The sequence below is a fragment of the Aquarana catesbeiana genome, linkage group LG01 (genome assembly GCF_042186555.1).
Source record: "Aquarana catesbeiana isolate 2022-GZ linkage group LG01, ASM4218655v1, whole genome shotgun sequence".
NCBI classification, from domain to species: Eukaryota; Metazoa; Chordata; class Amphibia; order Anura; family Ranidae; genus Aquarana; species Aquarana catesbeiana.
This window is the reverse complement of record NC_133324.1, coordinates 115,135,881-115,157,793: the sequence shown is the minus strand read 5'-3', so window position 1 is coordinate 115,157,793 and position 21,913 is coordinate 115,135,881.

Here is a 21,913-nt window from a genome sequence, read left to right as displayed (position 1 = left end):
CTCTGGTGCCGATGACCCTCCTCCGATGCTGAGTCCCGCTTCCACCAACTACCTTTTTTTTTAGCTGGCAATTCTCCTTTTTTTTTTACATTCAGTAGGGAAGCCCGCTGACAGCTGATGACTGATCGGTTGTTAATGATGCAGCTTCCCGGCCCCCTCCTTAGCAGCCAGCTATATACAGTGTAAAAAACTGTATAAAAATCGTGGTAAAAATGCGGTACTTGCATTTTGGATGCGGGTCCATTGAAGTCTATTACATGCAAAACGCTGCATTTTGTGGGAAAAAAAGTCCCTGACCCTTTCCAAAAATGCAGAGGCACGAAAATGCATTAATGTGAACATGTTACATGTTTAAAAATTTCCCTGCATTTCTGCAAAATGCATCAAAAAACGCATTAGTGTGAATATAGCCTTAAAGTGATGTTGCGTCACATTTAAGAAAAAAAAAATAACAAACATGTTATACTTACCTCCACTGTGCAGCTTGTTTTGCACAAAGTGGCCCCGATCCTCCTCTTCTGGGGTCCCTTGGCGGCTGTCTCGGCTCATCCCTGCTTCTGATAACCCCATCTGGAAAGCGCTCTCCCGGGGGGTTACCTTGTGGGCGCGCTCCCGAGTCCTGTATTCTGCGTCCATTTTCGTAAGTTGAAAAAACGGGAAGCTTTACAACCCCTTTAGGGTGGATGGGGAGATCCTCCTGCTGAGCTATTGTGTTCTGATGGTGGGGAGTGTCTTCCCCACTGTCAGAATACACTGATCAGTGCTGCCGGATATAGCCACATGCTTAAAGGCTGTGTGGTGCCAGCCAGGTTGCACATGGAAGATCTCATCGGAACAGGGTATTAGGTACGTATAACTTATATGACCAAACATGCTGAAGGAAAGAAGGGGGAGCAGTGTGAGGTTTTCATACCTCTGGCTTGTATATGTCACTATTCATGGTTGTTATCTGTATGATATTTTTAATACTGTGATAAATTAGTTCCTGTTCCTTTTATATATACTAAGAAGCCTGTACATGTATTAAAGATGCCTGAATTTAAGCGTTAAAAACACACTCTATGACTACTCTGCCTTTCAGGCCACAGTGTACTTATTACTTTGGGGAAAATATTGTACTGGGTCCTGGAAGCCCAGATATGTACACAATGGTGTGCAGCTGTTTAAATGTTCAATGTTCTGAGTGCAGCATTGCACATTGCAGTACCTGTATATGGCTAATCTGTGCATCATTTACCTTATGTGATAGAATCTTGGAATATGCATTATCGTTTGTACAGAGTGTCCTTTACATGCTCAAGGTTAATGAAGTCAGCAGAGATAGACTGGACTGTGCTCAGGTGATCAATCAGACGTGAGCTCTACAAACAAGCCATACTGCAGGGTCAGCAAGAAAAGGAAAAAAAAAAACGGAATATCAATTTATCAACTAATTACATAAAAGTGCACAGATTTTATTCCATCAGTTTTAAAATCTGCAAAATGTACAGTGAAATATTAGTTCAAATCCAACCTTTCAAGTAACTTGTGTTGATATAAATAGGTTTTATTGAGATGCAATATTTTCTATCTTAAAGCCCCACTCAGGCCAGGCTCCACGACAAACAATGTCCTCATCCACAATCCCCCCGGGGTCTGTGAGCAATTCCCATTGACTGTCCATCCAGCAATGGGGTCCTCTCATACTCCAGAACTACAGATGTATGATGATGCCCCCACAACAGGAGTCACAGTTGGTGGAGTCACAGACTGCATTTCTGGATCACCAGTCTTCACACTTATAAAAAAGCAACTGCAAGAGACACGTGATGGCAGATTCAGGTGTTTCAAAAACACCTTAGAGGTTGTTTTTATTGCTGTAAAAATGGGAGGTGGGAAGGGGGGGGTTGGAAGTGGGGTAGGACAAAATTTTGTCCGTAAATACTTTTTACAGGATCACCTAATCCTAAACTTATTTAGAGACTCTTCAACAATTTTTTTCAGTTGCTTTAAATTTTCAACAAAACAGTTAGTGCACAGTTTTTCTCCTGAATAAAATAAAAGCTGTTCTTAACAGAGTGGGAACATTCCAGAACTGGATTGTCCAACCTGTGGCCCAAGATAGCTATGAATTCGGCCCAACACAATCCTAAACTTACTTAAAAATGTTGCATTGTTTTTGGACTTTTTTGTAAAAATGTTTTTTTTGCACACCTAGTGAACACATGCAGCTGGATAAAAAATTTGACTTTGTCTCTTTACTGGACATTTATACATTTTATCTTCCCAAAGAAAAGTATTCATCTTTTCACAATCATACCTTATTCATGTCATCAGTTTTCCGCAGCAACTATATTTGTGAGCAACTATTTTCAAGGGAGACGCACACGAAGGGCAAAATTAAAGCCAAAATATCTGATGAGCACTATGAGAATTCATTGAGAATTGCTACTACATCCATTAAATCAGATATTGATGGGTTCGTTTATCAAAAACAGTGTCAAATAATGCACTAGTATTGTATTTGCCTCTTTTACTTTTATAATAGAAAAAAAAAATAATTATGTTTTAATACTCGGGTCCATTATCTATAACAGTGATTGTTAACTTTTTCTGCTCATCATCACCTATTCTTATTGTTAATTGTTAATGGTTTGTATGTGTGGCCCAAGACATATCCTCTTCTTCCAATGTAGCCCAGGAAGTCAAAAGGTTGGACTCCCCTGCTCTAGAACCTCAGGGAGATTGTTGAAAAAGTAACTTTTGGAAATCCGCATTGGTGCTAAAAACGAAAAACAAAAACCGTTAAGTGTACAAAAAAACTTGCATGTGAACACATACTAAAAAGTGCACTAAGGGTGTGCTTTGTCCACCCCCCCAAAGGGGTAGGACCTCTCCCTGATTCCCCGGGGTACAAGGCCTCTGACAGGGACATAGGGTAGCACTTGGTCCACCTAGACAGAAGGCCTGGCAGACCCCTCTCCTCATGGTCAGCTGAAGCCGACCACAAAGTACTAGGTCAAGAGGCTGTCCCCAGTGGCGTCACTAGGGTTGGTGTCATCCGGTGGCGTTACTAGGGTTGGTGTCACCCCCCAGCAGGACAGGCAGTAGGGCACTGAGCAGGCTAGCACATCACGCACCTCTCACGCCACTCCCAACCCCCCCCCCCCAGTGTACCGCAGTGCTAATTGATAGTGTCACCCAGGGCATTCTTCTCAGAGAAAAGGTGCAGGAACTCAACCACACTCCATGCCTTTCCCCAAGTGGGGGGGTGGGGGGTTGAGCGTGCCACAGCAGCTGGGTGTGGGAGGGTCCTTAAGGGTCATTAAATACCATGAGGGTGGTACATACAGAGTGCAGCATTCATATGGGTGCAGGGTGCAGAGTTCAGGTGTGTGCAGGGTGCAGAGTTCAGGTGGGTGCAGGGCGCAGAGTTCAGGGGGGCGCAGAGTTCAAGTGGGTGCAGGGTACAGAGTGCAGACTTCAGGTGGGTGCAGAGTTCAGGTGGGTGCAGAGTTTTCAGGTAGGTGCAGAATGAAGGGTGGCCCAGAGTGCAAGGGGGTGCAGGGTACAGGTGGGTGCAGAGTTCAGGAGAGTGCAGAGTGCAGGTGGGTGCAGGGTGCAGAGTTCAGGAGGGTGCAGAGTTCAGGAGTGTGCAGAGTGCAGCGTTCAGGTGGGTGCAGAGTGCAGGTGGGTGCAGGTAGGTACAGGGGGTAGGAGAGTGCAGGGTGCAGGTAGGTACAGGGTGCAGTGTGCAGGTAGGTACAGGGTGCAGAGTGCAGTTAGGTACAGGGTGCAGTTACGTACAGGTACAGGTAGCTACAGGGTGCAGAGTGCAGGTAGCTACAGGTACAGGGTGCAGAGTACAGACCAGTACAGACCTCTTAGAGAGTCTGTAAGGTGGTGCTTATCTAGGGTTATTCTGATATAATGGGGGTCTTTAAGAGGGGGTCCTGATATAAGAAAACTGATCTAATGGGGGTCTGTAGGGGAGGGGTGCTGCCTGGTGATCTAATGATCACCAAACATTAGATCAGCAGACAGTACCCATTAAAGACCCCCATTAGCTCACAGTCCCCTTCTATCGGTGCCCCCCCCTCCCTTAGAGACCTCCATTAAATGAGAGAGATCCCCCTTATCAGTGCTGCTGTTAGAAATCATGGGGCCCTGTACAGCCTACCCGACGGGGCTCCTTCGACTCCACCCCTAGCCCTGCTCTCAGCCACACCCCCCCGTGTGCTACATACAAAAAGCAGAGATCATGAGTGAGCTACATACAGAGTGCAGGGTTCAGCAGTGTATTATGTACAAAGTGCAGAATTCAGGGGTGTGCTATGTACACAGTACAGAGTTGAGGATTGCGTTACACACGGAGTGCAGCGTTTGAGCAGTGCGCTGTGAACAGAGTGCAGTGTTGAGGGGTGTGCTACGTACAGGGTTGTGGAGTGCACTATGTACAAAGTGAAGAATTTAGCAGTGCGCTACATACAGAGTGCAGGGTTGAGGAGTGTGCAGTGTACAGAATGCAAAGTTCATGAGTGCGCTATGTACAGAATTGAGGCGTGTACTATGTACAAGGTTGATGAGGAGTGCAATACGAACAGAGTGCTGCATTCAGCAGTGCGCTGCACAGTGTACAGGGTTCAAGATTGTGCTACATACAGAGTACAGGGTCCAGGAGTGCATTAAATTCAGAGTGCAGGGTTCAGGAGTGTGTTACATTCAGAGTGCAGAGTTCAGGAGTGTGTTACATTCAGAGTGCAGGGTTGAGGAATGTGTTACATTCAGTGTACAGGGTCAAGGATTGCATTACATTCAGAGTGCAGGGTCGAGGATTGCATTACATTTAAAGTGCAGGGTTGAGGTTTCCATTACATTTAAAGTGCAGGGCCGAGGATTGTGTTACATTCAGAGTGCAGGGTTAATGATTGCGTTACATTCTGAGTGCAGGGTCGAGGATTGCGTTAAATTCAGAGTGCAGGGTTAATGATTGCGTTAAATTCAGAGCGTAGGTGTCAGGAGTATGTTACATTCAGAGTACAGGGTCGAGGATTGCGTTACATTCAGAGTGCAGGTTCGAGGATTACGTTACATTCAGAGTGCAGGGTCAAGGATTGCATTACATTTAAAGTGCAGGGTTGAGGATTGCATTACATTTAAAGTGCAGGGCCGAGGATTGTGTTACATTCAGAGTGCAGGGTTAATGATTGCGTTACATTCTGAGTGCAGGGTTGAGGATTGCGTTAAATTCAGAGTGCAGGGTTAATGACTGCGTTAAATTCAGAGCGCAGGTTTCAGGAGTATGTTACATTCAGAGTGCAGGGTTGAGGATTGCGTTACATTCAGAGTGCAGGGTCGAGGATTACGTTACATTCAGAGTGCAGGTTCGAGGATTACGTTACATTCAGAGTGCAGGGTCAAGGATTGCATTACATTTAAAGTGCAGGGTTGAGGATTGCATTACATTTAAAGTGCAGGGCCGAGGATTGTGTTACATTCAGAGTGCAGGGTTAATGATTGCGTTACATTCTGAGTGCAGGGTCGAGGATTGCGTTAAATTCAGAGTGCAGGGTTAATGACTGCGTTAAATTCAGAGCGCAGGTTTCAGGAGTATGTTACATTCAGAGTGCAGGGTTGAGGATTGCGTTACATTCAGAGTGCAGGGCCGAGGATTACGTTACATTCAGAGTGCAGGGTCGAGGAGTGTGTTACATTCAGATTGCAGGTTGAGGAGTGCATTACATTTAGAGTGCAGGGTCGAGGATTGCGTTACATTCAGAGTGCAGGGTTCAGGAGTGCAGGTGTGCATACATCATAAGCCAGTTTATAACTTCCCCCTCACCCCATATCCAGCTCTCTCCCCAAATTTCTTCCCCCTACCTCCCAGTGCAGAGCGCCCCTCTCTTTTTCTTACAGACCTTTCCCCTCCTCCTTGGCCAGTGCACAACGCTCGTCTAACCCACAGAAAAAAAGTACTATACTATACAGCAGACTGCCGGCGCTGGCTTTGTGGGATGCTGCGGGTGCGAGGCTGGAAAGTGCATACCCCACCCCCCTGCTTCTCCTCCCCCTCTGTTGTAGAGGCAGGGAGGGTTGTGTGTGCCGCCGGCAGAGAAGCAGCAAATGATTTCAAAGGAGATCGGAGATCATTGAGGCGACTTGGGGGGGAGGGGCGCTAGGGGGGAGAAGGAAAAGATCACAGACAAGGCATTGCACAGCCAACAGAAGCCCTTTACTGGAACGGCACTGGCTCCATCCCCAGAACAAATTTCAGTGATGGTTGGGACTAGAGGTATGCTGTGTGTCCGGGTTTCAGGTGGACTCAAACCCGGGCATAAGTGTCAAAACTCGGACTGTCCGGGTCAATCCCGTACAGATGACAACCCTACCAGAGATCTCAAGACCCTGACATCACCATACTATTCAGTGAATGTAATCCTACAGAAATCTGTTAGACAGCTATTGACTGAAGACACATTATTACAGCCCATTTACAAATACCTTAACATTTGTGCTCCCTAACAGCCCCCCCAATAGCCCCCCCCTATAAATTACTTGTGTCACATTTTATATTACTCTCAGCAAGATCCATTATAAAAGATTAGGGAAAATATATACTGTATAAAAAAAAGAAAGGGATGGAGGGCCATGAAGATACAAAAAAAACCAAACGCATTTAGAACACATTTATTTTCCCTTCTGGAGGATGCACAGTAAGCACCAAATAGCCTGCATGCTACCCCAGGGTCTTAAATAGACATGTATTTTTAAAATGACTTAATGTAAGCAACACACCAATTAATTCAGCTTAGAAGCAGTAAAAGTGGCATTTTTTAATTTTCTTTTGTAAAACCACATGAATAAAAGATGTCCATTGTAAGCATTCCTGGCAGTGTTAGATGGTTGGTCCCAACCCCCAACCCCTGTAACTGTCCCCTTTGCTGGACAGTTTGGTCTGTATGTAAATGTGGAGGAACATATAAATAAAAGCATGTGAAAAAAGGAATGCATATTCTGAATACTGGTGTAGCGTACTCCTCTAAATGACACCAGGTTAAATTTTGTTTTTGGCTCCAATGGTAGTGAATGGAGCAGTGATTGATTGGTTTGGTGTGCTCAGGGTTTCCAGAGCTGAGAGTTTGATTCCTCCCATCTGTCTCTGAAAGAAGTTTCTAGAGTATAGGGCAGGGAGATTCAGATGATCATTTGAATATTTATCATGTCCCAGCCAATCCCTGTAGGGAGGCATCCAGAAGGTGGCTGGGGAAGTGATAAATATACAGACAGCTTGAGTAGAATTTTCTCTTCCCTCTTCTCAGGAAGGGTTCTGGTTCACTTGGGGCTGCTGCCCCTGGAGGCAGCCCTTATAAGACAAGAATCTGATGTCTGGACCTCAGCAGTTGTTAGGGCCTGGGGAAGATTGCCAAAGGTTTACATGTCCTGGAGGGCACTGCACTAAGGCCCCATTCACACCTGAGCGTAGCTTTTTTGAGCATTTTCAGGCTTTTTTCACAAGTATTTGCATGTTTTGGCGTGTTTCCATGCGGCGTTTTCTGGCATTTTTGAGCTTTGGCATTTTTTTAATTAGCCAATAGGAAAAATGATCATCTGTTTCATAATTTGTTGCTATGTTTTTATTTTTTTTTCATCTGCTTCCTGGGTGAATATTCATCTTCTGGTTCATCATTGTTTTTCCTGTTCCTGGCTGTGTTGAGTGGTATATCTTGCTATACAAAGATGAGTGACGATGAAATGGCTTGTTTTGCGGCAGCAGCCACTGTTACGTCATATTTTCTGCATGAAAGAGAGGAGGAAGAAGAGGGCACGCAGATACTGGATCCACCCCGTATTTGCAAATAGAGAAGAACGGCCAATTTTGGGTCATGTACAGTGACCTAAAATTTTTGGACTACACTAGGATGTCCATAAAAAGGTTAGTCAAACGTTTTTGGAATCATGATGTTTGACATTGTTCCTTTCTTATCATATCCACTAAACCCCACATTTTTTATTTTTGCTCACAGCTTTGATGAGTTACTGGGTATACTCATTAGTGGGTTAGAACGAATGGACACATATTTCCGTAACAGTATACCCCCTGTGGAACGACTAATCATCACACTGAGGTAATGTTTTCTTTTTTTGTAAATTTCTGAAGACTATTACATGAAGAACCCAATATTCTAATATTTTTATATGCATAAAATAAACATCATTGCAGCGTGACCTGTGCCCTCCATTACAGCGTGACCTGTGCCCACCATTGCAGCGTGACCTGTGCCCACCATTGCAGCCTGACCTGTGCCCACCATTGCAGCCTCACATATTTCCGTAACAGCATACCCCCTGTGGAACGACTAATCATCGGGTTGGAAAATCTACAGCCAGTTACATAGTCCATGACACCTGATCTGCTCTTTGGGATGTGCTGAAAGAAATTGTGTTTCAAAAACCTAAAACGGAAGAATGGTCACAGATCTCTGAAGTTTTCTGGCAATGCTGCAATTTCATATTTCATGGAAAACATATTAGGATCATAAAGCCCAAGGGCAGCGGAAGCTAGCATTTTAACTACAAGAAATATTTTTCTTTTGTTTTAATGGCAGTGGCTGATGCTAATTATTGCTTCCGTTATATAGATATTGGGTCGTATGGCAGCAGCACTGACTCTGCGTACCAATAGTCTGGACCTTCCGGAAAACAGTCCACTCCTGGGCACAAATGTCCCTTCCCTACCTAGTGTTTTTGTGGGGGATGAGGCCTTTGTTCTGGGTAAGCATCTTCTATGGCCTTATTTGGGGCACAATCTAACTGTACAGAAGAGTGGGTGTTCAATTATCGGCTAACAAGAGCATGTAGAGTTGTCGAATGTGCATTTGGCATTTTAGCAAACAAACGGCGGTTCCTGCACACTCTCATCATCTTGAACATGCAAAATGCTGTCTGTGCTGTAAAAGCTGTATGTGCCTTGCATAACTTTGTAAGGCAGCTGGATGGATTTGAGTTTGAGGACTCATTACTTCTGAACATGGAAAGAGCTCATTGGACTGGTGTTCATGGAAGCAGACAAGGTAAACATGTAAGGGATCAATTTGCATCCTACTTTATGTCTCCAGCAGGACAGGTCCCATGGCAGGTTAAGGAAATTGAATAATTTGAAATCTTTATTAAAGAGTAAAGTTACCCTTTATCAGTTTGTTAATATAACTATATACTAAGCTGTTCTGAATAATAAAAAAAATGCTTTATTGATAAGAAGTCTCTTTTTTTTTTAAATATATGTTTATCTCTGTGTACAGCATCCATACATTATCCACTAGGGGTCAGAGTGTGCCCTCATGTATTTGTGACATGCTGACACCTATCTACTTGTGTGTCCTCATGTAGCCTTGTTATCCCTCCTGCTAGAAGCTGCAGCGGTATCAAGTACCTGCTGAAGACTGGAAAGTTGTGGAGGCCTCTCTTGCACCTTCTGCTCAACACTCAATGGAGACAGAGAGTGTGAGGGCAAGAATGGCACATGTGCCAGAGTAGCTGGTAACATTAATAAAGTGATTGTAAGGTATTTTTTGAAATAACAAACATACTTACTTACCTCCTCTGTGCAGTTGGTTTTGCACAGAGCAGCCCATATCCTCCTCTTCTTGGGTCCCTCTTCTGTGCTCCTGGCCCCTCCCTCCTATGGAGTGCCCCCACAGCCAGCAGCTTGCTATAGGGGCACCATAATGAGCACATGAGCAATGTCTAAGAATATGAGCATAAATTCACCTGTTTTTCTATTTTTTCTGTGCAAAAATAACAGAATAACAAAAATAACAGATTTCTAGCACCGGTAAACAATACGAGTTTATACTCATACTCCTATGCATTGCTTAGGTGCTTATACTTATATACTTACGAACAAGGAGGCAATAGATGTGCCATTCCAGTTCATCAAGGCCACATTCCTACACACATGCAAGTTGTGTGTACACATATGTGGCCATAGTGAACTGCAATTGCATATCTATTGCCTGTTTTCTCATATGTATGATCATGTAAGCAATGCACGGGAATATGAGCATAAGCTTCTACTGTTTTTCTGGTGCTAAGAATCTGTTATTTATGTATAGATAATGTACTAAATAGCATTTATCATATCATCTCCCTATGGTCGGTTTGGTGGTTAGTTCAGTTTGCAGGGGTTTATCTTACCTTTATCATCCTTCACATGGGCATTTCTTATGTCTGCCCAGTTTGTGAACACTTGGCTGGCAGTTTGGTTCCATGCCCTCCTCTTGCTTGCTCGAAGCTTATAGCATGGATCTCTGGAATCGTAAAGGCAGGTGTGCTGCTTTACCATTCAGATAAAGCTCTCTGGATCTAAAATGGATACTGCCTCATCCATTACTTCCTCATCCATGTTGCTTTCCTTCATGTCTGCTAAACAAAAATGGAGATATGTGCATTTCCTGTGTATTTTTATGTCATTTCCTTTCTGGAAATCTATTTCACTTGAGCAGATAAAAGCGTCAAAACGCACGTAGAAGCACGCTAAGAAGCGCTAAGATACACTAAGACGCTCAAATGGAGCGTTTCCATACATTTCTATGGGTATACAAACGTCTCAAGTACGCCCAAATCTGCCCGTCTCGAGTGACAAAAAAGGATACAGAACTTGTTTGAGCTTCAGGCGTTGGGCTTCAGGCAACTTGGAGTGGAGATGTGAACCATCTCCATAGAGAATAATTGATTTTTTCCCCTCAAGTGTTTTGTAGCTTCAAGCTACAAAATGCTCAGGTGTGAATGGGGCCTAAAGACCAGGTCTGGAGAGGTAACTTGCTATCCCTCTCACTGCGGATCTACCTGTGGATGCTGGGTTGATGACAGCGCTTGAAATACTGTGAGTAACGACCTTGCTGTGGAGTGGTTGGTGCTAAAAATGCCAGAAGGGAGAAAGGGCCAGAGGTTGCCGTATGGACTGCTGTTGTAGTGTTCTAGATATACTGGCCATTCCCCATTACCTCTAGAAGAGCTGCTATTGGAAGATTAGGGAGAAAAGTTTGTCATCCAATAGTTGCTACTGATCATTTTGGAGTACCAGTAAGTACCAGTAAGTCTACCGGACTAAGACCCAGAGTGTCTAGATCTTCTCAAACTTGTTGGGGCAACAACTATGTTGATAAATATTTTTTTCCAAACGGAGAGTATCCCCATATATGCTACCCAGTCTTTTCCAAAAACATCCTAATGTTAAAGACACCCAATATCTTTCTATTCCTTAGCTCTCCCTTCAGTCTTCTTGTGCATCTCTAATTAACTAACCAACATATTTATGGGAAGAGTGTCAAAGCAGTTCCAAAAACTGTTTTCAAAAACTGAACTCATAATATTTCCTTCCCCCTGTGCCCCCTCCCCAGACTTTTCCCATCAAAGACTAATCACTTGACCTCCGGATTGTTTTACCCGCTTCATGACCTGCACATTTTTTTTTTCGCTGTTCAGCACTGTGCTACTTTAATTATCAATTGCTTGGTCATGCAACATTGTACACAAATGTAATTTTTTATAATTTTTTTTTTATTGAACTTTCTTTTGGTGGTATTTGATCACGATTGGGTTTTTTAAAGATTTTTTGTGATATAAACAAAATTTTGAAAAAAACGCCCAAAAAACATTATTTTCTAATTTTTGTTATAAAATATATCCAATAAAAAAAATCCAAAAATCTAATTTCTTAATAAATTTAGGCCAAAGTGTATTCCGATACATGTCTTTGGTAAACAAAAAAATGCCAAAAAGTGTATATATAATTGGTTTGTGTGAAAGTTATAGCGTCTACAAACTATGGTACATACTGTATGCTTGAACTTACGCAACTACAGTGTCTTGAAATAGTATTTATACCCCTTGAAATGTTCCATATTTTGTCATGTTACAACCAAAAACTTAAATGTATTTTATTGGGATTTTATGTGATAGACCAACACAAAGTGGCACATAATTTTGAAGTGGAAGGAAAATGATAAATGTTTTTCAAAATGATTTACATTTAAATAGCTGAAAAGTGTGGTGTGCATTTGCATTAAGCCCCCTTTACTCTGATACCCCTAACTAAAATCTAGTGGAACCAATTGCCTTAAGAAGTCACCTAGATAGTAAATAGAGTCCATCTGTGTGTAATTTAATCTCAGTATAAATACAGCTGTTCAGTGAAGCCCTCAGAGGTTTGTTAGAGAACCTTAGTGAACAAGCAGCATCCTGAAGACCAAGGAACACACCAGACAGGTCAGGGATAAGTTGTGGAGAAGTTTAAAGCAGTGTTAGGTTATAAAAAAAATCCCAAAGCTTTTAACATCACATGGAGCACTGTTCAATCCATCATCCGAAAATGGAAAGAGTACGGCCACAACTGCAAACATACCAAGACATGGCTGTCCACCTAAACTGACAGGCTGGGCAAAGAGAACATTAATCAGAGAAGCAGCCAAGAAGCCCATGGTAACTCTGGAGGAGCTGCAGAGATCCACAGCTCATGTGGGAGAATCTGTCCACAGGACAACTATTAGTCGTGCACTCCACAAATCTGGCCTATTATTGAAGAGTGACAAGAAAAAAGCCATTAAGTTCCCTAAGTACCCTCGGGTGCAAGCCATCTATCTGGTCCCAGTGATTTATTAATGTTAAGTTTCCCAAGTCTAATTTTAATTCTGTTAACCATGGGAGGTGCTTCCTGTGATGTGTCATGAGGATAAACACTGCAGTTTTGGTTACTGAAGCCCCCCGATTCCCTTTCAATACCTTCGCCATCTCCCCATCCTTTGTAACCAGATGTCCTTCTTCATTCCTTAGGGGGCCCAATATGGTCTGTCCTCCCTTTTTTACTGTTTACATACTTAAAGAATTTCTTGGGAATTTTTTTGCTCTCCACCGCTATGTGTCTTTTGTGTTCTATCTTAGCCGCCTTAATTGCACCCTTACATTTCTTGTTGCATTCTTTATAAAGTCTGAATGCTAATGATGGTCTCTCAACCTTGTATTTTTTGAAGGCCTTCCCCTTTGCTATTCATTTTTTTTTTCTCGTACATAGCATATATAACAAATAACACATAGCATTACAAAAGAAAAACCAACTAAACAGATTACATAAAAGAGGGTAACATTCACCAATATGCAAGATAAACTGCGTCACATCAAGTGTCCAATCCCAGCAGGACCAAGCCTGTGGGCCAGAGCAACAAAAAGAAGGAAGAGAGAAGAAATAGAGAGACTGTGAGGAGAAAGAGAACCAGAAAAAAGAATAGTGTAAGCATATAATGCAAAAGAAAAGAAAGAAAAAGAAAAGAGAGAAGTTAAGAGGGAAATGGGGATATTGGAGGAGGGGGGTCCCCGGGGTGGGGGGAACAGAGGCTTATTAAAGGGAAAGGAGCGCTGGGTCAAAATTGTGAAGGGTGGTTATGAGCCACCCAGGATTGCCATACCTGGAAGAACTTATGTGTGTCCGATAATACGGCAGTAAGTTTCTCATTTACCATAATGTCGTTCACGCAGTTTTTAACTGCTTCAAAGCTGAGGGCCGGGGTCTTCCAGGCCAGTGCTATGGTCAATTTAGTTGCAGTAAAAATATGTGCTGCCAGTTGGCGTTCAGGACAGAGAAGTTCTGTGATCGGTTTCCACAAAAGGGCCTCATAAGGGTCCCTCTTTATAGTGGTGTTGAAAAGGTTGTGAAGCAGCACATAAAATTCTGACCCACAATCTGCATACCCTGGGGCAGGTCCACCAGATGTGCGCCATTGTATCCTCCTGACAGCACCCACTGAAACATAGGGGGGAAAATAGGACGGAATAAAGCTCGCTAATCTGGCCAGAGTGTAGTACCATCTAAAGAACACCTTATAAGCATTTTCCAAAAAGAAGACAATTTTTGGAACATTTGGATAGTGCAATAGTTATGATCTGCCAATCCTCCGGATCCAGTTGTTTCCCAAGTTCAGCCTCCCACTGGAGGTGATAAGGTCTCAGTGGTGGTTTCTTGGAGCTAATTATAGCTGCATATATGAGAGATATCAGACCCGAGGATTGGGGGCGCGATCTACATAGACTTTCAAAAGGGGTCATAGTATAGGGGGTGGATTGAGATCTTATAAGTTTTTGAAGAAAATGTTAGAGTTGCAAATAACTGTAGTGTTCCCTAAGGGGGATGTCGTGAGAAGAACGTAGGACCACGATTGGGATAATCTTGGTTGGGGTGAACATAGAATGGACGTCTACAAAGCCATGCTCAGTCCACCATGCAAATTGCAATGGATTGTAACAACCTGGTGGGAATAATGGGCAATGAAGGAGGCGGAGTAGTGGAAGATGAGGGGAAATCAGGCCCGCTGAGTATTTGACCGCATCCCACAATCGAAGGGAATGGGCCAGACAAGGACCTATGGTAGGTGGTCGATGTGCCCGGGGGGGCCAAGGGAGGGGAGCTAGTGTTGTCGGGTGAGAATCCACTAAATCAATGGTGGCCCACAGTGGCATTTGTTGCTTCTCATGGAGATGAGACAGTGGGGCGATACCCACTGCTGTGTAATAGGCTTGCAGGTTAGGGACCGAAAGGCCACCATTGATTCTGCGGGCGTATAGAACTTGCCTCTTGATCCTGGGTCACGTGGAGCCCCAGACAAACTGCATAATCTTACGCTGATGTATTCGGAGGATGTGGGGGGGGGGTACCTGGACCGACAAAACTTGGAAATAATAGAGAAGTTTTGGGAGATAAGTCATGCGCACCCTCGCTATTCTTCCAAACCAGGATAGCGGAAGAGTGGACCAAGAGGCGAGCATGGCTGCCAACTTCCCAAAAAGTGAGGGAAAGTTGGCTTGGTATAAACCCGAGTACCTCGGAGTAAGCTTGATCCCCAGGTAGGGTAATGAGGTTAACCATTGGAAGGAGAATGCAGATTGTAGGGGTTCCAGTTTCGAAGGCCAAAGGTTAATGGACATCGCTTTAGATTTCGCCAGGTTGACCCATAGGCCCAAAAGAATTTAAAAGAGACAGCAGGTTGAGAAATTCTGGGTTTAGTGACGGTCAACAAAATGTCATCCGCAAACAGTGACAATTTGTGCAAGGTACCCGCTACTTCTACCCCTGTTATGTCCGGATGGGATTGGATGGCCTCCGCCAAGGGTTCCAGTGCCAGGATAAATAGAAGTGGGGAGAGTGGGCATCCTTGGCGGGTTCCCCTCCTAATGGGGAAGGTGGGCGACTCATAACCATAGTATCGTATTTGGCCTGGGGGGAGTCATAATAGCTGAAACCCAGCTCAAAAAGGAGGCGCCAAAACCGTAGTGGCTAAACACCTGTGTTAGATAGGGGCAAAACAAAGTGTCAAAGGCTTTATTGACATCCAAAGACAGAAACATAGTTTCCAGGGATCTATTATGTACTATATGTTGGATTTGAAGGAGCCGTCTAATGGCATCCCCTGCCTGTCTACGGGGGACAAATCCCACCTGATTCTTCTTTACCAGACGCGGGAGAAAGGAATTCAGGTGGTTGGCTAAAATCTTCTGTAGTGATATATATCACTACATCTTCGTCAAAATTTTCATATCAATATTAAATTAGGGAGATAGGCCGGAAATTAGCCCAAGGAGAATGGTCCTTATCTGGCTTAGGAATCATTACAATGTTGGCGGTCAGCAAATTTGATGTGAATGAATGACCCCCCTTTACCGAGTTATACATAGCCGCCAAATGCAGGGCAAGAATATCCCCTAGTTTCCGGTAGTACAAGGCCGTGAAGCCGTCCGGGCCTGGTCTCTTACCTACCTTCAGTTCTTTAATGCACTGAAAAACTTCCCAGACCTGTATATCTCAGTCCATGAGAGACATATGAGTGTCGCATAGGGAGGCTAAGGGTAAATTCTTGAAGAAAGCCTTCAGGCCCTGGGTAGAGGAGTGAGTAGGGGTGGAATAGAGCTTGGTAAGACGATGGCGGAATTCATCCAAGACCCTCTGAGGGTTGCCCGTGAGGATATTGTGGCGAGTGCGCAAGATTATGGGAGCAAATTTCGGGGTGAAGGTACGCAATCTATTGGCCAACATCGCATTTGGTTTGTTCGCCTTGGCATACCATTTCTGATTGGCCCAATTCAAAGTGCGTTCTGCTTCGTCAGTTAAACATAAATCTAAGTCCGTACGGGCCTTGTCTAAGAGCCTGCGGTTGGCAGGGGTGGGAACTTGTTTGAAGGCCATAGACAGGGCCTCCAGATGCTGCTCCAGCTTGCGATGGGCCTGGATTCGCTTTTTCTTGCGCTGTGACGCTATACGAATAACGTGGACCCGTAAGACAGCTTGGGTGCAAATATGGCAGGGGGGCACCTTCCAAAACACGCCACCTTGATCCACGTGTAAAGTTAGCAATTGGACCAAGATCAACTAGTGCGATACAGGATCAGACAGCCAGGAAAACTGAGATTGTCAAAAAGGTGAGATAGGCATTCTCAGCCCTTATTGGAATGTTGGAAACGTTGGGCCTGTAGGTTCCGCAGCGCCTGAGATCCAGATTGAGATCTTTGGGGTGTTTGAGAGGGCTGGCGGGGGGGCCTGGAGGGTTCGGGTCTGGAGACAGAAATTAGGTTGAGATGGAGGGAGGCCCAGTTGTAGGTCCAGGAGGTGGCGTTTTAAGTCAGATGGGGAGGTGGCATGAACCCAGGTGGGAGAAAGAAAGCTTAAATGGGAACCCCCATCTGTATTTGATCCCGTGGGATTGTAGAACTTGAAGATAGGGTTTGAGGCCTCGGCGTCGGATGATGGTGACCGGCGAGAGGTCAGCGAACAGCTGGAGGGAGTTACCTTGGAAGGAGAGGTCCTGCTGCTCTCTTGCAGACTGCAGGAGCTTCTCCTTGGCTCGGTAATAATGAAATTTGATGATGAGATCCCTCCGGGGCCCTCGGAGGGTTTGGGAGCCAGGGACATGTGAATGCGGTCAAACTCCAGCCTGTCCAATAGAATCTCGGGGGCCAGTACCTGGAAAAAAGCGGTAGGTCAGTGATAACTTCGGGGACACCACGAATGCGGAGATTGTCCCTGCAGGCCCTGTTTTCTGTGTCTTCTAATTTATCTCTGAGGGCCTCCAACTCAGCGGACATTTTGTCTACCTCCTCCTCATGGCCCTCTAGCACAGTGGTAGCCAAGTCCATGCGGTGCTCTAATTTATTAGTACGGTGGCCTATTTCTTTAAGGCCCCGCACAAAGTCTGAGGAAAGTTTGCGGGAGGCTGCCTTTATCTCATCCCTTACTATACTGCGGAATTTGGAATTTGGTCATCATAGCATCAGAGTCAGCAGGGAGAGGACTCACCCGATCCGTGGGGAACAGATGGAGACTGTCAGCAGGAGATCCTGGACCCACAGCAGAGAGCTGAGTATCGTCGTCAGGCTCTGGAGGTTTTTTGCGCCATCTTGCTTCTGCCCTTGCCTGAGACTGGTGAGGGTTTGCTGTGCTGCCGATTCTTAGCTTTGTTTTTACATAACCGCTGGCAGCCTGAAGTGTTCCGGATCCTCCAGAGGTATGAATGCAGCGTCCCCGATCAGTCTATGTTAGATTAGGCCGGGTTGTTAGTTCTGACGGCACGGAGCGGAGGAATCAGGCAGCCATCTCCTTCACTCATGCGCATGTGCCCTTTATATTCTTTTTTACATTGCAGTTAAGCCATCCAGGACTTTTGTTTGCCCTTTTAAATTTATTACCCAATGGGATGCATTGGCTGATGCCCTTATTTAATATGCTCTTAAAGCAAACCCATCTCTCCGTGTTCTTTGTTCCTAAGATTTTATCCCAATTTATGCCTTCTAGCAAGGTTCGTAGTTTAGGGAAGTTGGATCTTTTGAAATTCAGTGTCTTTGTATTCCCGTTATGTTTCCTATTTGTGTGATTTATACTGAAGCCAATTGACCTGAGATCGCTGTTTCCTAAATTGCCCCGTATTTCCACATCCGTGATCAGGTCTGTATTGTTGGTAATCAGTAGATTCAGTAGCACTTTGTTTCTAATTGGTGCGTCTACCATCTGACCCATGAAATTTTCCTGCAAGACATTTAGGAGCTGGCGAGCCTTAGACAAATGTGTGGTTCCCCCCGCCCAGTCTATGTCTGGATAATTAAAATCCCCTGTTATGATAACACTTCCCATCCTTGCTGCTAATCAAAATTGTGATAGGAGATCTGTCTCCCCCTCCTCCCACAGGTCATCCCTTTGGAACTCTACCCATAAGGATTCCACCTCCTCCCTAGCTCCCTTAGTGATGTCATCTCTCACATTCACTTGTACATTATTCTTGATATATAGGCATACCCCTCCCCCTTTTTACCCTCTTTATCCCTGCGATAAAGGTTATACCCTTGAATGGCTGCCAGCCAATCATGAGAGCTGTCGAACCAGGTCTCTAAATTCCCACAAAATTCAAATCCTCCTCATACAACAGTATCTCTAGTTCACCCATTTTGTTCGCTAGGCTCCTGGCATTGGTGAACATGCCACGTAATTTAGAATGGTCACATACTATCCTCTTATTTGGTGTTCCGAGATTGCAACCAGGACTTGTTACTATACTTACCTTGGGTTTATGTGCTTTAGTCAACCTACCACTAATGCCCCCAATGCTACCCTATGGACTATGTTCCGCGCTGACTAGCTCTACCTCTGGACCCTCCCCCCCATCTCCTAGTTTAAAACCCCTCTAACTTTTTGGCCATCTTCACTCCCAGCCGATCTGCACCCTCCTCATTTAGGTGCAGTCCGTCCCTTCTATAGTACCAGTGATGTCTGAGAAGTTGGCTCAGTCCTCCAGGAACCCAAACCCCTCCTTACTACACCAGCTCCTCAGCCAATTCTTTACTTCCCTAATCTCCCTCTGCCTTTCTGGTGTGGCTCGAGGTACTGGTAGTATTCATGAGAATACTACCTTGGAGGTCCTTTTCCTCAATTTAGCTCCCAAGTCCCTAAAATCATTCGTTAGGACACTCCATCTGCCTCTGACTTTGTCATTGGTCCAACGTGCACCATACCAGCTGGGTCTTCCCCAGCCCCTCCCAGTAATCTGTCCACCAGATCCGTGATGTCCCGAACCTGAGCGCCCGGTAGACAACATACAGTTTGGCGCTTCAGGTCTTTGTTACAGCTTTCCCTCTCTGTCCTTCTAAGAATTGAGTCCCCTACCACCAGAATCTGTCTTTCCTTTCTCTTCGCTCCTCCCCCACGCTCACTGGAGCAGTTCTTCCAGCTAAGTCCCTCAGCTCCAGCGGTGCTAGTCCCTGACTGGTTTCACCAATGTTACTGAATGGAGTGTACTTATTGGGATGCTCCAGCCCTGGATCAGCCTCCCTGGCACTTCCCCCTCTACCCTTCCTAACTGTCACCCATCTACTCTTTTCTAGTGCCTGCACCTCTTTGTCTTCACCCGCCTCTGTGCTGGCCCCTGCCGGCACCTGTCGGTTACGTTCCCAGTTCTCCTTTAGTATGGAGGGTCTTCTCAGTACCTCTGTATCATTTCGAAAATATGCCCTTTCTTAACCAAAATCATCAAGCTACCAATTTACTCTCTTGTTATCTGTCATCTCAATTACTTCAACTCCCCTGTCATTTTCTTACCCTAGACATGGTTATTCCCCCTTCAGTCTAAGTCTATCATGAATGCTGCTGCCAGACTCATCCACCTTACCAACTGCCCAGTATCTGCCACCCCTTTCTACCCATTCTTCGTCTGGATTATGCTTGCCCGGTGAATAAAATTCAAAATAATAACTGCAGGCCCTGCCATGGCAAGTGTGTATGAAAAAGGCACACAGGATTTGCAATTATGAGGAGTATGGGGCTCTGGAGTGTTTTATTGTGAGCTTTCTCCAGGGCCTGGAGCTCCAAGGCTTCATAGTGTCATGGGCAGGACAAAGCCTTCAATCCTGTGTCAAGGTCTTCCTAGAGACCTCTGGGGTGTATGTATGGCCAGGTGTACACAGGAGCTGGCCATAGCTCAGGGCCCTATGTGGAGATAGGTGTGTGCTCCAGTCAGAAGAGGTAATCAACTCCAGAGACAGAACTCCATGTGGGACAAATTCCTTACCTGCATAATTGGAAGAGTTTGGACAGCTGAGAGAGCCCACAGGACTGAGAGAGCTGAGGCAACTAACAAGTCCAAGAGACTGTAGGAATTCTGTAAGTCTCAGAGAAGTGAGAGAGCTCGGGGGTGCTAGGAGAACCCTATCTACAGACCAGGAGTGGGCCCATACAGCAAGGTGTTGCAACAAAGAGGCTGAGTATGCCAGGAGAGCCAAAGAGTTGGGCCTGAGAGACTAGTGCCAATAGCAGCGGTGCTACTGACAAGAGAGTGAGGTGGCTCAGCATTTTTCGGTTATCTGTTTGTTGGAGAAAAACCCATTGTAGGCAACGTAGAGCTTTTCCTTTCATTTGCTTTTCCTTTTAATAAAAGTGAGCAAGAAAACCCTTAAACCTCAGTTTGGACTGAAGTGAACTTACTAAAAACGCTCACCAGCACTGAATTTAATTACTCCATGTCACATAACATAGAAAGTAATGCACGACTCTCCCCCCAGCTACATCACCAACATGATCTCACAATATCAACCAAACCATCCAGTTCGCTTCTCCCAAGACCAACTGCTCTTCCTCCCATGTTCATATCCAGGACAGACTCATTCCCATCCTTTGGAATCGTCAAACCAACCTATCTCCTACTCATCTCTTAGCAACTAAATTATACTTTCTCAATCAACTCATCCCCACGCAGTTACTACATTTTGTATATTTTCCCTTTGCTTTAAATTGTAAGCTCACACAAGCCCCAGTAAACCTTTTGTCTTGAATTGCATTGTAACTGTATCTAGCACCCTCTAGCTAGTGTGCTAGGTGCATATAGTTTAATTGTTAGTGTAGGTAAATTGGCTTGGCTGAGAGCCAGGCCTGGGCTGAATCTGGGTCAGGGTTGAGTGACTTAGGGAGGCTGGATGACGCATCTGGCAGCTCTTCTGGTGCCTCCCCCTGTTTCTGGAAGCCTGGGGAAGCTTCCATATGTAGTGGGTGGAAGCTAGGTGGGGCTTTCATGCATATTCAGAAGGCCTCAGCCAATCCCCAGCTAATGGGCTGGCAGGGGACAGACTCATCTCATAAATAGACATGAGTCGTGCCAGCAGGGGCAGTCAGGTGGAAAATGAAGATGGAGCCTGAGGAGGCTGTCGGAGGCCCTCAGGTGCCCCCCAGCCTGGGGGGGGGGGGACCTCAAGTCTGGGGCTCGAGTGCTGGAAGATTTGATCTACAACACATGGAGGAATCCCTTCTTTGAGGCACAGGAGCAAGTGAGAAGACAGCAGGAGCAGGTCAGCATGTGTGGGAAATCTCCTGAGAAGTCAGCATACTTAGAATCACATGTGGGGTATTGATCTACAACCAATATACTTATTTGTTTTCTGGGTTCTTTAGTGTCAAATTTCCTGCCAGCTGAATAGCACCATGAAAAAAAAAAGAGCCTAGAAACGTCTCTTGGTAGAATTTCCTGGAGATGTCTCCCCTGTGGAAGATTAGCCAGTGCAGCTCCCTGATTGACAAGCTGTGATTGTGTTCTCTGTTTTTTTAATAAGTTATTGTGGACAAAATGAGCTGTTCAACCTCTAAAGCTGGAATTCATCCAAGGGCAGCAGGACAAGTCGTCAGCTCTTAGGAAATCAGCTCAAGGCTGTATTAAAGTTCAGTATTGTTTCTTCATTAAGCAACCATAAGCTGACACATAAGCTGTGATATAATATCTTGGTTGAACTCCAGCATGGTGCATATTAGAATACCTGCAAATGTTGATATACATGATTTGCAGTCACCTATTTTTACTGGAATTTTTTTATTACCAGCAAATTAAAAATGATTTACAATTAACTGAATAATAAATATTAATAC